The following is a 9,540-nucleotide window of genomic DNA, read 5'->3' as shown; positions in this document are numbered from 1 at the left end:
TTCCTCTTTGCCAATTTGTATGCCTTTTATTTCTCTTTCTTGCCTTATTGCCCTGGCCAGGATTTCCAATACAATGTTAAATAGAAGTGGTGATAGAGGGCATCCCTGTCTGGTTCCCGTTCATAAGAGGAATGCCTTGAGTCTTTCTCCATTAATAATGATGTTGGCCGTTGGCTTTGCATGTATACCCTTTATTATGTTGAGAAATTTCCCTTCTATCCCTATTTTGCTAAGAGTTCTGAACAGGAATGGATGTTGAATTTTATCAAATGCCTTTTCTGCATCGATTGATATAATCATATGGTTCTTTTCTTTTGTTTTGTTTAAGTGGCAGATTCCATTGATTGTTTTTCTGATGTTGAACTACCCTTGTAAACCTTGTATGAATCCCACTTTGTCCGAGTGTATTAATTTTTTGATATGTTGTTGCATTCTGTTGGCTAGGATTTTGTTAAAGATTTTTTGGACCAATTAATCTTTATAGCATCACTCAACTGAGTTACACTGAATGCAATTATGTTTTGAAAGATTTATCTGTTCCACTTGAATGTAATTTGGGACAAAGATTCAAAACTCTCCTCCCTGCAAAGCTTTGTTCATTTTGCAGCTGTATCCTTGTATTACCCAGCCTAGGAAGCCATGCAACATCCCTTCCACTACATTCTATTAGCTCACTCACTATCAGCAAATCCATTTCAACACGTAGCGAACCCCACTGGGTTTCCAAAGACTATAAATCTTTATGAAAGCAGACTGCCTCATCTTTCTTCTGTGGAGCAGCTAGTGGGTTCAAACCACCAAAGTTTGGATTAGCAGTCAAATGCCTTAACCACTACACTACCAGAGCACATCTCAAATTCACATTCGCATGGAAAGAAATTATATTTCACCTTTTGCATGGCAGAATATCAAAGAATCAATGGACTACAGAACACCATAACATGGTTTTGCCCTACACATTTTCACATATCAAATCACTGGTTAAGCAATTACTTTTTGAGGATTCAATTGTGACCATCACTTCATAGAGCAAAGCTGTGCCTACAGTAGACCCCAATATTTGCTACATAGACAAAGTAGAATGAAAAAGGGCTTTATTTTCATGAACCCTACACTATAGTCATTTCAGTCATCAGTAGAACCAGGTATTTACTCACGTTAAAGATCTCCATTGACATACCAGGTGGAAAATTGAGACAGTTAGCTGAATAATTGAAGCAAAAAGGCTTTTCACTGTAATTACTTCATTAGATGATGCAGAGATTTTTGCCTATAGTGAGATTGTTTTTCCACTACCAGAGAAAGGAGACTTTTCCTAAACATTTTTCCTATCTCAGTCAATTTCAAATTTCTCCCAGATGGCTCTGAGAAACAACTCATGGAAGCAATTTATCACCAACTCTTTTATGCAAGGTATAAGGTGCCAGCACAGCCTAAACCAGTCCCAGAGGAGGTGCACATCATAACAAGCCCTAAGCCTTCATTAGGTGGCTGTGCTCCTATCTCTTCTGTGGGGTGAAAACTATATTGTCTCAACAAAGGAATTGACAACCAATTTGCAATCTAAAAGAAAGTGTTCAGCAACCATAAGAAACCAAATATCGACAGTACCTGAGCTCAAAAACAAAGTTGAAAAAAAAAAAAAATACTCTCCCTACTGCTCCAGAGGAAGATATGCATATTTGCATATTTCTAACGAAATTAAAAAAAAAAAAAGGAATCTTTGCCAAAAGCTTCCATTCACTCCACTTCCCCAAGATCAACCAAAAAAAGTCAATATGCTCTCCAAAATAAAAGAACCTAAAGCATTGTTTATCTGATTTGTACTACCCAGTTACACCCAGCCTTCAAGCTGACTTTCAAGTAATAGTAAACCTTTTATTATATGTGGAAATGGTTCAAGACTCTAAATTCAGCTCCTTTGAAGAGACTCCTATTTCCCCTACCATAAACTCATCCTTTTCTACCTTAAGAAAGGTGCCATTTTAATTACAGAGGAAGTGACTGTGAAAAGTCAAGCATTGCCTATTTTTGTAAACTGAAACCTCCTAGGACACAAATTACCAGTGCAGCCCATGTGTGCTGTGCTAACAATAGACCAGACCTAAGCAAGAGAGGAGCATCACAGAGACGCAAATAGAGGGCAAAGATGTAAACGGTTACTAAGAAACAAAGCAAAACGCATCTGGCCCTTTTTTCTTTACAACTCCCACAACTGTGATAGTTACCAGAGACAGTCATGTTTTTTATTGGTATTTAAAATGGGTAGATGACACATTGCTGACTTGACTTGCTAGAATACAAGAGCATCATTATATAAGAGGCTAAAACTTCCTCTACTGGCAAATGGGTAGTCCTGACTCCTTTAAATGGTACTTTATACACTAATTATTATAGCACCATATATAGAGATAGATGATAGATACATGATAGATAGATAGATAGATAGATGATAGATCAATCTCTGTGTGCGTGGATAGATATCCATATCTATCACCCATCTGTAAGTTTGTCCTACTGTAGAAGCTTGTATGTTTGTGATGCCAGAAACTATGCCAACTATGCCAGAAACTTATTTCAAATTTCAGCAGGGTCACCTTGGTGAACAGGTTTCAGCAGAGCTTCCAGACTAAAATCGGAAAACTAGGAAGAAAGGCCTGACAATTTATTTCTAAAAATTAGCCAGTGAAAACACTAGGGATCAGAATGTTGTCTGATGTAGTGCTGGCTGGAAGACAAACCCCCTAAGCTGGAAGGCACTCAAAATACACAGTGGCCACAACAATGGAGTCCAGCATTCCAGTGATCAGGAAATGGCACGGGACTAGGCAACATTGTGCTCTGTTGTACATGGGTCTCCAGGAGTTGGAGCTGACCTGACAGCAACCAATAACAACATGTATGTATATAAGTGTGTGTGTGCAGTACTCTAAAATAAAATATATAGATGCTCATACTCTGATGGCACAGTTGTTAAAGCATTCGGCTATCAACCGAAAAGTCAGCAGTTCGAATCCACCAGCCACTCCGTGGGAGACATATGATGCAGTCTACTTCCGTAAAGATTTACAGCCTTGGAAAACATTATGGGCAGTTCTGCTCTGTCCTGTAGGGTTACTATGAGTCAGAATTGACTCAACAGCAATGGGATTTTGAATTGGTCCTTCCCAGAGGCTAAGTCCAGATATGGATAGAATTCCAACTCCTAGAAAATACTTCAAAAGTAGAGCAGTGGGTGGAGTGGACTGATACACTGGCTTAATAGTGGAACTTAATGAAGAGGAAGGCAAGGGACATGGGACCAGGTGACAAATTTGTGAGTCCAGTTAAATCTAAACAGACATCATTCCGGGGTGGCAGGACCTTTCGTCTGGGACACCCCAGTTCAGTCTCTGAGGGCTACATTCTGAATTGGGGCTCTGAGAACACCCATCTTTATGTTTCTGAACTGTTGCACCTGCTTAGTCACTCCACTGCTATAAAATTTTCTATCAGGGGCCCTATGAGTTGCTGTCCCCAGAGGTCTTTAATAATGGGGGAAAAAAAATCCATCAGTCAAAGAAAAGTTGAAGTGGCAAGATGAATTTACAGACCCCTCCAGGTTTCTAATTTCCAGTAGCCTTCAAATGGAATTATCCCCCAAAACCATCACATCTGCTTTGTAATCTGAAAGCCTTCCCGGCTGCAATAAACTTCTGTATTGATTTTGCCCAAGTGAAAAGTAAAATAACCAAAGGGCATTGGAGAAAAGGAAAGCACAAAGAATTAGAGCCAGCAGCCTCCACCATTAAGCAATGAGTATTCAGAGATTCTTAGAAGGTCAGTGTGAGGCTCTGTCAGGAATTCATTTATTCCTTGCTCACAGACCAAGTGCCAGGAACCCTGCTGGATATGCAGAAGGTAAAGATGAAATGCACTTATGATCTCAGGGACCATAGAAGCCTTACAACACACCATGCTACTTGCCATTATGGACTGAATTGTGCCCCTCAAAAAAATGTATGTTGAAATCTTACCCTTATTCTTGTAATTGTGAACTATAATATAGTTTTTCATTTGATATGTTAATGAGATCTTATCAGAGTAGGGTGGGTCCTACATCTAATAAATTCTGAGTTATAAAAAGACCAGAATAAATGCAGAGACAAACACACAGGGTGAAGAGGAAGACAGACAGTGGAGACAGATGTATCGATGACCCCAAGAACACCAAAGTTTGCGAGAAGCTACTAGAAGCTGAAATAGGAAACTTCCTCCTAAAGCCACAACCTGAATTCAGACTTCTATACTCTAAAACTGTGAGGAAGTAAATTTCTGTCCTTTAAAGTTAACTACTTGTGGTATTTCTGTTTTGATAACTAAAAACTTGCTTGAACAGAAGACCAGGCAAATGCCAGGAGCATATGGAGAAGAGACAAATAACTGTCTGGGGTCAAAGGACTACGTAGAGAAAGGTGCCCCTGGGAGGGGTTGAACCACCAAACTTTATGCTATGCATTTAACTATCTGCACCACTTAGGGCCTCCAAAAGAAGTGACCAGTGAGCTAGGTCTTAGCTATGGGAAGGGGAGAACAAATAACATACCACTCCAAAGGTAACAATAGGAGACATTTTGTGCAGAAAGAAGAGGGAGCATATGGGAACTCTTTATATTTTCTGTGCAATATTTCTGTACAAATAAAACTGCTCTAAAAAATAAAGTATATTAATTATTTTGGGGAAAAAAGGCACACAGCAGCCATGTATAAGGGTACAAGGTTCTTTTTCACTTCATAATTTGCTGGCATGAACTTGAGTAGCACTTTAACAAAAAATGGCATTCTTCCTTAGTACTTTACCTATCATGAAAACTAAACTTAACATATACTGCTAGACTGGATCATGAACTAGAAAACAATGATATAATGGATATCATTGGGACAATTGAATAAATTTGATGACAGTTTAAATTAATCCTGTATTGATGTTAAAATTCCTGATTTTGATAGCCGTACTGTGGTTATGAAAGAGAAAGATCTTATTTATAGTAAATACATATTGATGTATTTAGGGGCAAATGGCAAGATTTCTGCAACTTGCTCTCAAATAGTTCTGAAAAAAGAATGACATATAGCTAAAAAGCAAGAAAATGGTAAAGTCAATGTGGCAAAATATTAGCAGCTGATGAATCAGGATACAGGGTATTCAGGTGTTCTGTGTCCTTTAAGTATAACATTTGAGTAAGTGTGGAAATTATTTCAAGGTAAAATATTAGAAGAATTTTATCAGTGCCTTTTTTAGAGCCCTGAGCACTTATTGCCTGTTTCATACCATCCCATTGTGTTTCCTCCAACTCCTCTCCTCCCACATGATTTTATTACACCACTCAAGGAGGATGTATGTTACAGACACAGTACAAGGCACTAGATGAATATAAAGATTAATGTGATTTAAACCTTGTGCTTATAAGCCATTGGTAGTTCAGTGGTAGAAGTCTTGCCTTTCAGGCACAATACCCAGGTTCCATCCTTGGCCAGTGCACCTCATGGGTATTTGTCAGTGGGGAATGCATGTTGCTATGATGCTGAGCAGGTTTCAGTGGAGTTTCTATACTAAGACAGACTAGGAACAAAGACCTGGCAATCTACTTCCCAAAATCAGCCAATGAAAACCTATGGATCACAATGGCCAATCCACAACAAATCATAGAGATGGTGCAGGATCAGACAGTATTTCATTCCACTATGCACGAGGTTGCTATGAGTCAGGGTTGCTACAAGTCAGGAGAGCTAACAACAAAAAGCCCTACTCTCAGTTTGATTTAGGACTTTCAAGTATGAACCAGTATGATCACTCTGTGAGACAAGAGCTACCATGTGTAAAGCAAATGTCCTCAGCAAATGTCCTCTGTTCCTCTGAGGAACATAAGAATTATGTAGACCACAGAAATCTCCATGTAGAGGACATTTGGGGTCAGTCATGAGAAATAGGTCAGATATTGACAGGAGAACAGGGGCATAGTATGAGTGACAAAAGGTAAAGGGATAGATAGAGTATCCTGAGTAAGACCCCAGATGTGGGAGGATAAAAGAGTTTCAGGTCATCTGGGAGTGAGGTTGGCAGTGGTGGAAAAAGTAAGGCTTGAAAGGAAAGATTGGGGTTAGAAATTAAATTGTCTTAAAGTACTATAATTTTTGTTTGTTTGTTTGTTTTCTATACTATAGGAAGTTAGTTAAGATTTTTGAGAAATTGTTTCCCTATGAGACTGGGAATCATGTCTTGAGTATCCTTTGTGGAACTTTACTTCATACAGGGTTGACATTTAATAAATAAATAGTGCTAGTGTGAGGTGTGAAAATAAGTATTCAGAACCTAGTGAAATTTTAATCAGACTCACATCCCAGAGATACTGTTGAAATATGAAATAATTTTAAAGGCAGAAAAATTGTCAAGTAATTACCATACACCAGTGTTTTACATTTTCTACCTTATTTAACCCTCCCCAACTCTCACATTTGTCAAATGGAGCTCAAAAAGTTTAAGTAAGCACCTAGAATCACAAGTAGTAGACAATTCATACTTTATTAGTTTCAAACAATAAAAATGGTCCATATTTAACTTGAGCAGGCAAGAGGAATAACTTAAGAATTGTAAGGAAACTTCAAGAATGAGATTCAGAAATTTCAGTCAAGAACAAAGGCAATGGCTACTGAGATTAATTAATCCCAGTTTTTTGGTTTATTTTCTTGTTTTTCTTTTTCTTGTGATATATATATAAGAAATCATTCATCTTTCCAATATTCTTCAGCTATGTACAGTTCAATGACATTAGTTATGTTCATCATGTTGTTGAACCTTTATTCACTTCCAAATTTTCCCATCACCCTTAACAAAAGCTCAGGTGTCCCTTCCCTACCACACATCCCTAATAAACTTTGGTCTCTGAACACTTCCTTATCCTACATATTTTATATAAGTGGAGTCATAACTGAGTCATTTTTAATCTCTCAGTCACTCTACTCAAGACACAAACTCTAGACAGAAAGCATTCACAGTCATCCCTTAGGTAGGAGACAGTGAAATACCTCAACCGCAAGTCCCACCACACTTTCTATGGGGCAAAACAAACAAAATATTCTATAGTGGCTGTGGTGGCCATGACTATGAGTCACTCAGGTAGGAATTTTCACACTTCCCCATCTCAAAACCAACTGTAATCAAAATAGCCTGGTACTGAAACAGCAACAGACATATAGACCAATGGGACAGAATTGAGAACCTAGAAGCAAATCTATCCAACATGGACAGCTGATATTTGACAAAAGGCCAAAATCCATTAAATGGAAAAGAGATAGTGCTCGAAAAACTGCTACCCATTTGCAGAAAAATGAAACAAGATCCATACATCACACCATATACAAAAACTAACTCAAGATGGATCAAAGAACTAAATGTAAAGCCTAAAACTATAAACATCATTAAAGGAAAAATAGGCACAAACTTAGTGGCCCTAACTTATGGCATAAATAAACTATCAAACATAACCAAAAATGCACATACAGCAAAAGATAAACTAGATGACTGTTGTTGTTGTTGTTATTTGCCATCGAGTCGGCCCAGACTCATAGCGACCCCTCCTTGGGTTTCCGAGGCATGACTAGGACCTCCTAAAAATTAAACACTTAATGTGCATCAAGGACTTTCTCCAAAAGAGTAAAAAGAGAATGTACAGACTGTTTTTAGGTGCCGTCAAGTCGTTTCTGACTCATAGTGACCCCATGCACAGCAGAATGAAACACTGCCCAATCCCATGTCAGCTCCATAATCCTTTGCTATAGTAGAGGCCATCATTGCAGCCACCGTGTCAATCCATCTCATTGAAGGCCTTGCCCTCTTTCGTTGACCCTCCACTTTACCAAGCATGACATCCTTCACCAGGGATTGGTCTCTTCTCACAACATGACCAAAGTAGGTGGGATGAAGTCTGCTATTCTCACTTCTAAGGAGCATCTTGGCTGCACTTCCTCCAGGACAGATCTGTTAGTTCTTTTAGCAGTCCATGGTACTTTCAGCATTCTTCACCAGCACCACAACTCAAAAGCATCAACTCTTCTTCGGTCTTCCTTATTCATTTTCCAGCTCTCACATCCATCCGTACGAGGCAAGTGAAAATATCATGTCTTGTGTCAGGCACACCTTAGTCCTCAAGGAGACATCCTTGCTCCTCAGCACTTGAAACAGTTCCTTCATGGCTGACCTGCCCAGTGCTACACGTCATCTAATGTACTGACTGCTGCTTCCATTGGCCTTGATTGTAGAACCAAGCAATGTGTGTTCTTTGACAACCTCAATCTTTTCTCCATTTATTGTGATGCTGCTTATAGGTCCAGTTGTAAGGATTTTTGTTTTCTTTATATTGAGACATAATCCATACTGCAGACTGTATTCCTCAGTCTTCATCAGTAAGTGCCTCAAGTCATCCTCACTTTCAGCAAACAAAGATATATTGTCTGCATATCTCAGGTTATTAATGATTCTTCCTCCAATCCTGATGCCACGTTTTTCTTCATATAGTCCAGCTTCTTGGATTATTTGCTCAGCATATAGATTGAATAAGTATGGGGAAAGGATACAACCCTGACACACTCCCTTTCTGATTTTAAACCATGTAGTGCCCCCCTGTTCTGCTTGAACGACAGCCTCCTGGTCAATGTACAGGTTCTGCATGAGTATAATTAAGTGTTCTGGAATTCCCATTCTTCTCAATGTTATCCATAATTTGTCATGATCCACACAATCAAATGCCTTTGCATAGTCAATAAAACACAAGTAAACATCTTTCTGGTATTCTTTGCCTTGAGCCAAGATCCACCTGACAGCATCTATGATATCCCTTGTTCCACATCCTCTTCTGAATCCAGCTTGCACCTCTGGAAGTTCTCTGTCAATATACTGATGCAAACGTTTTTGAAATATCTTCAGTAAGATCTTACTTGCGTGTGATATTAATGACATTGTTCAGTAATTTCCACATTCTGTGGGATCACCTTTCTTTGGAATGGGTACAAATATGGATCTCTTCCACTCAGTTTACTGGCCAGGTAGCTGTCTTCCAAATCTCTTGGCATAACTGAGTGAGTGCCTCCAATGGGGCATCCATTTGTTGAAAATATCTCAATGGGTATTCTTTCAATTCCCAGAGCCTTGTTCTTTGCCAATTCCTTCATTGCAGCTTCGACTTCCTCCTTCAATACCATTGGTTCTAGATCATATGCCACTTCCTGAAATGGATGAAGATCTCCCAGCTCTTTCTGGTACAGTGACTGTGTATTCCTTCCATCTTCTTTTGATGTTTCCTGCATCATTCAATATTTTGCCCATAGAATCTTTCAATACTGCAACTCAAAGCTTAAATTTTTTCTTCAATTCTTTCAGCTTGAGTAATGCTGAGTGTGTTCTTCCCTTTTGGTTTTCTAACTCCAGATCTTTGCACATTTCATTATAGTAATTGGCTTTGTCTGCTCGAGTTGCTCTTTGAAATCTTCTGTTCAGGTCTTTGA

The sequence above is a fragment of the Orycteropus afer genome, unplaced genomic scaffold (assembly GCF_000298275.1).
Source record: "Orycteropus afer afer isolate SDZICR_OR568_19922 unplaced genomic scaffold, OryAfe1.0 scaffold00157, whole genome shotgun sequence".
Classification (NCBI taxonomy): Eukaryota; Metazoa; Chordata; class Mammalia; order Tubulidentata; family Orycteropodidae; genus Orycteropus; species Orycteropus afer.
The sequence above is the reverse complement of the archived record's forward strand: the minus strand, read 5'-3'. Positions refer to the sequence as shown.